A 6,185-nucleotide genomic window follows, 5' to 3' on the forward strand; every position below is an offset into this window, starting at 1 on the left:
TTCTAGGGACTCCAGCCCCCAAAATAAAAAAATGAGGGCATTCCCATTCAAATGGTGTGTGCGCACTGCGTCATTTCATTGATTATGTGGGGCGGGACTTACCTGGGCCCCAATAATATTTTATTCAAGTTGGCAATCCTGGAGTGCAGAGAAGATTTTCCCTCAGTGCGTTTCACAGCACATACATCAGATGGTATTGAGTAGAATGGGATGCCTTTACCTTATGCAAAAGGTGTGCACACCTTGGCTAGAGATGAATTAAAGGTAAAGGTAAAGGTACCCCTGCCCGTACGGGCCAGTCTTGCCAGACTCTGGGGTTTGTGCGCCCATCTCACATCTATTGGCCGGGGGCCAGCGCTGTCCGGAGACACTTCCGGGTCACGTGGCCAGCGTGACATCGCTGCTCTGGCGAACCAGAGCCGCACACGGAAACGCCGTTTACCTTCCCGCTGGTAAGCGGTCCCTATTTATCTACTTGCACCCGGAGGTGCTTTCGAACTGCTAGGTTGGCAGGCGCTGGGACCGAACGACGGGAGCGCACCCCGCCGCAGGGATTCGAACCGCCGACCTTTCGATTGGCAAGCCCTAGGCGCTGAGGCTTTTACCCACAGCGCCACCCGCGTTGAATTAGGAATTGCTTAAAGACTCCTATCAGCTGGTTTGAGGAACAACACTTTAAAAAGCAGTTATCTTATAACAGGATGCATATGCTTTTTGGATAACTTTGTGTGAATGCGGATTGAAAACTCAACACTGGAAGCACAATGAGTGTGTAGTAAACAGAAGTGTGAACACGGTATAATTGAAATGGAGAAAACAAGGACTAACAGCTAAAAATAATGGTGAAATGTGGACAAGCCCAAAGTGTGGGCACACAGCTCTGCAAATAAGGAGCTAAACTCTGCCCTCCACAAAGTGGCTTGGATAATCCCAGAACTCACCTATGTGACTGGAAGATACAACCATTTGCTCTCAGGTACATAAATGAGAGCTAATATCAACTCATTCCAGATCACTTAAAACAGAGTTATGATAGAATGGAGGTGGAAGCTAACTGCAGTGCAAGGAGGTGTATTTTTTTTGGAAAACGAGTAGACAAGAGGAAAAAAACCCAGTTATGTTAAATGGCAAATTAAAATACCTCAGAACAAACTTAAACACAGGCTAGCTGCTCTATACTGCAAAAGCAGGTATAATAAAAGCAGGTGCATAAAACACAGTCACAAAACCACAAAGCAGTCAACAGCAATAAAAAGAACATTAACAGCGCAATCCTGCACATGTTTCTTCAGCTCCACTGTTTTACGGGGAATAAGCTCCCTGGATTAGGCACTGCAGAAGTTGATTACTCCTCATAGCCCTTTAAGGAGCAACTGCTAGGAGCACATTTAAAGATAAAATCGAGGGTATTTTGAAAATGCTCGTTTCTCCCAGTTCCTAGAGCAGGAGACTCTTAACCTCAGGGCTGTGGGTTCAAGCCCCAGGTTGGGCAAAGAGATTCCTGTAGGGGGTTAGACTAGATGACCCCGAGGTCCCTTCCAACTCTACAATTCTACCAGTTTAACCAACCATTCTTTGTCCTTTTTATGGTTTGTTCTGTTCTTGTTTTCATTATGTATTCTATGTTTTTATTTTGTGAACAGCCCTGAGGTCTTCGGGTGCAAATCGGATACATATACAAATTTAATTTAAAAAAAAATTAAAATGCTTACCCAGTTCCAAGTATTTCTTCCTCTACATGAGAATTAAATCGTGCCAAATCTGGAGAGGGCATGAGGGAGATTTGCACGGCAACGCCGAGGGACCCCCCCTTCCTTCCAAGCTTGGCCGGCGACTCGACTCTCTTTGCCCCGACTCCAAACTTCCCTCTCCGGGGCCGTTCCCACGTGCAAGACGCGCGAGCTCACTTGCGCGTCAGGTGAAGAAGGGCTTTGGCGGCGGAGCTCGCCGACCAACTCTGGCCGGGCTCTCCTGACGGTGGGCGCGCATGTCCGGAGCCAGAGCCGCCGCCGCGCAGGGACTCTCCCCCGCCGGTGTCTCTCCCTTCCAACGGGCGGAGATGCGCCTCCCGGGCCGGGCGTGGCGCAAAGGAAGCGACGGGAAGCGCAGCCGGCTGGCCCGCCCTAGCGGAGAGCGCTGGCGCAGCGAGGGAAGGAGGGCGCGCAGCCCGACCGCCCCCAGGAAAGAGGCGGCCTTCGACGGGCTTAGGACGCAGCAGTCTCTCTCTCTCTTTTTTAATTGATATTTATTGGGGAATATTATTTTTTTTAAGTTACAAAAGAAAAACAAAGTAGAAAAAGAAATAAACAAGCCACTTCCAACCATACATATACAAATTCAAAATAAGAGAGAGAAAAAATACACCACAAACATTTAAAAACATTTAAGAACAAATCCATTATTCTCAACTCCTCAACTATCATTACCCTCTTTCCTTGACCTCCTCCTCCTCCCCTTCCTTGTATCCTGGTTGTTAATTGTCACAGCAAATCCTTTCCATATTTCATAATATTCTGTCATTACATTACCTTAAGCTATTTTAATCTTATCTTACTATAAAAAACCTTGAAACTTAAATCTTATTTTTACCAACTTCTCATAACCGTAACATTCTTGCATAATTCTTTAAACATTTTTACTAAAGCCAAGTAATTTCATTCCAACATTTTTCTAACATTCATCAATTTTGTAAAACGGTCCTAGTAGTGAAAAAAGGAAATAAAAACAAATCCAATCTTCATCCAGCGTCCCTTCCTCCTGGTCCCGGGTTTTGTCAGTCCTCATTATCCCATCGATCTGGCGCATTAACCTGGTATCCTAATATCCGAGGCCCTTAAGTCTCTTCCATGTCCCTTCCGCAGCTCTTCTTCATATTTGTAACTGTATTTTCCCTTGTCTCCTGCTCTTTTCACTCGTGGGAACTCCAGCTTAGCAATATTTTTGACCCTTCTCGACAGATCAGCCCCTTTTCCATAATCGACACTAAATTCCATGTGGTATTTAAAGACATGTTTCAAAATCCCTCCAAAATTGAGAGCCCCCACAATCCCAAACATCTCACGGCCCATTGCCAGACTTGAAAAGTCCAAACATCCCTGCATAGGAGGGTCTATCCAACCCCCCATTTCCAGACCAAACCAAACTTTTTCTTTCCATATCTGGCTAGGACGCAGCAGTCTCTACCTCTCCAAATACCCAGCGGGCGGAACTGGGTGTGCCACCTCCCTAGAAAGCAAATGTCTCGCCCCCTCGGTGAGGGGAAAGAGAGACGACAGGGAAATGCTCAGCACTGCCTCACCTTCAGAATTAATACAAGAAGCATTAGGGCTCATAGCTGTCAACTTACAGATTTGAAAATAGGGGACCAGCAGCCTCGAAAATAAGGGATCAGCAGCCAAAATAAGGGATTTTGCTGTTGTAAAGAGTTACATACATTGGTAGGATTGACAGATGCTGTCAATCCGGCACGAGGCGGTTGTGGCGCCGTCACGGCTGCTGAAGTGCCGCCCTTCTGCGTCCCTTCCCATCCCCTCCTCTTCCCCCTCCCTTAGGCTGCCTCCTCAGCTGCCACCACCTCTGGGCTCGTGGCTGGTGTGGGCGAGAGTCTCTCTCCCTCCCCCCCTCTCTCGGGCGGGGAAGGGCCGATGGAACTCCTTGCACCAGGACGACGGCGCCAGCGCGCACTCTCTCTTGCGCGGAGGACCCTGAGCCGCTGCTTCCCTCCCGAGCCGGGCGAGCATGAAACCCGGGAAATTTAAGGGACACCATCAATAAGGAACAGCAGCGGGACACGGCGCTGGGATAAGGAGTTTCCTGCCAAATAAGGGACAGTTGACAGCTATGTTAGGGCTGTGGTGGTTGAAGTCATATGAACCAATTCCTAGGGGCAGAGCATAGCTGTCAATGTTTCCCTTTTTTAAAGGGAAATTATCTTATTCCGAATAGGATTCCTCGCAAGAAAAGGGAAAAGTTGACAGCTATGCAGAGGTCCCTTCATCGCTCCCCAAAAAATGAGGGGCCCCCAAGGTAATGGCCATTGCCCTTCAAATGATGTGTGTGCCATCTTCATCTTCTTTGGCGATCACCTCGTTCATTGTCTTCCATGAACATGGTCTTAACAGTGAGTCCGTAAATGACTGTGGAGGCCACTTCTGGATCCACACGTCCTTCCACAGTGAGGACATAGGTTTCCGGGCAGGAGTTGATCCCAGTGAGGGTTTGCCACGCGTGTCTTTGTCTTGGCATGCTTCCTCCTGAGTCTGAGCATCTTTTAAGTCCATGACACCTTTGGTAAAGGCTGTTCTCCAATTGGAGCACTCGCAGGCCAGTATTTCCCACTTGTTGGTGTTTATACTGCATTTTTAAAGAATTGCCTTGAGAGAGTCTTTGACCCTCTTTTGTTGACCACCAGCATTATGCTTTCCATTTTGAAGTTCGGAATAGAGTAGTTGCTGTAGAAGATGATAATCAGGCATCCGAACATGACCAGTCCAACAAAGCTGATTTTGAAGAATCATTGCTTCGACACTGGTGATATTTGCTTTTTCCAGTACACTGGCATTAGTTTGTCTATCTTCCCAAGTGATATGTTGTTGTTTTTTTTCGGAGACACCATTGCTGGAATCTATCAAGGAGTTGGAGATGATGTTTATAAGTGGCCCATGTTTCACAAGCATACATAAGGTTCATAGTAAAATAGCTTTGTAAACAAGCATTTCGGTTTCTCTGCAAATGTCCCGGTCCTCAAACACTCTGCACTTAATTCAGGAGAAAGCTGCACTGTGAGAGCTCAGGCGATGCTGGATTTCGGCATCAATGTTGGCCCTTGGGGAAAGATAACTGCCCAGGTAGGAGAAGTGATCAACGTTTTCCAGTGTTACACCACTGAGTTGGATTTGTGGCGCTGCAGAGGGGTTTTGCGCTTGTTGGTGAAGCACTTTGGTTTTTTGGATGTTGAGTGATAGGCCAAGCTTTTCGTAAGCTTCTGCGAAGATATTTAAGATGGTTTGGAGGTCATCCTCTGTGTGTGCACACACACTACATTCTCATCTGCATACTGAAGCTCTGTGATAGAAGTTATGGTAACCTTACTGGGCCACCCAATATTTTATTCAAGTTGGCACTCCTGGTTGGAATTGGAGTCCAAAACATATGGAGGGCACCAGTTTGGGAAATAATGCACCACATGTCAAATTGTGTGACGTACTGCTCCACTCACAGCTTGGTCATGTGAAGTGCGCTACATGTCTTGCCTCACATAACAAAGACTTCCATTTTCCTACTACTGAACTGGAGAGAGATTATCTGTCACAGACACACACACACACACACACACCCCAACATGAATGCTAAAAGCTGTTGATTTATGCAGCGTCTGGAGTTCTTTTCGTAACCCCACAAAAGCCCAATCAGCAGTTTCTTGAAGGAAACAGTGACAAAACACCCTATTTAAAAAGATGTAGTACCAATGCCTGTTACACAAAGTCGTTTTTCCATACCAATTAGTCAAAAGCCCTTAATAGAAAGCTTTAACAATGGGGAAACAGTGCTGAGATCTACCTGTTGGTGATTCACAATATTATACGGCAAATATATTTCAGGACTAACTTCTAACAGATTGCTTTATTTGTCCATTTAACAATAATACAGTAAGATCAGTGGTCTGTGTGGATTTATGGCAGAAGACAGGAGACAGCAGATCCATCACATTAAAATATTCATATTGTGTTTGAACTGCATTTTTATTGCTTCTTTTATTACATTACAATTTGTATTCTAGGGCATTCAATGCTATGCGTTTACCTAATAATGAGGTTCACCGTATTCAACAAACCTTGCTCAGAGGAAATTGTGTATACATTAACAGCCGAAGACTGTTAACCAATTAATTTTTTTAAGTTAGTTGAACAAGTATGCCTGTGTTAAGTGTGTATGTGGTTAAAATAGTTTTGAAGAGGAAGAAGCATGGAACCCGTGTTTTTAAGTTGGTGAATGTTCTGATTCCTACTCTCGGGACACAGTACTCTGACTCTTAGTTCCAGGAAAACCAAGTGTTTTCTTGAAGACATCAGCACAAGGTCTAGGCATTAGCTCAAGGTACAGGGGACATGGAAAGCTGTCTGTGGACCAACGCCGGCTCCCTTGGCTTCACGTCAGATGAGCACCGCACCCATGTTGCCTTTGGC

This window comes from Podarcis vaucheri (genome assembly GCF_965113315.1).
Source record: "Podarcis vaucheri genome assembly, chromosome: 3".
Classification (NCBI taxonomy): Eukaryota; Metazoa; Chordata; class Lepidosauria; order Squamata; family Lacertidae; genus Podarcis; species Podarcis vaucheri.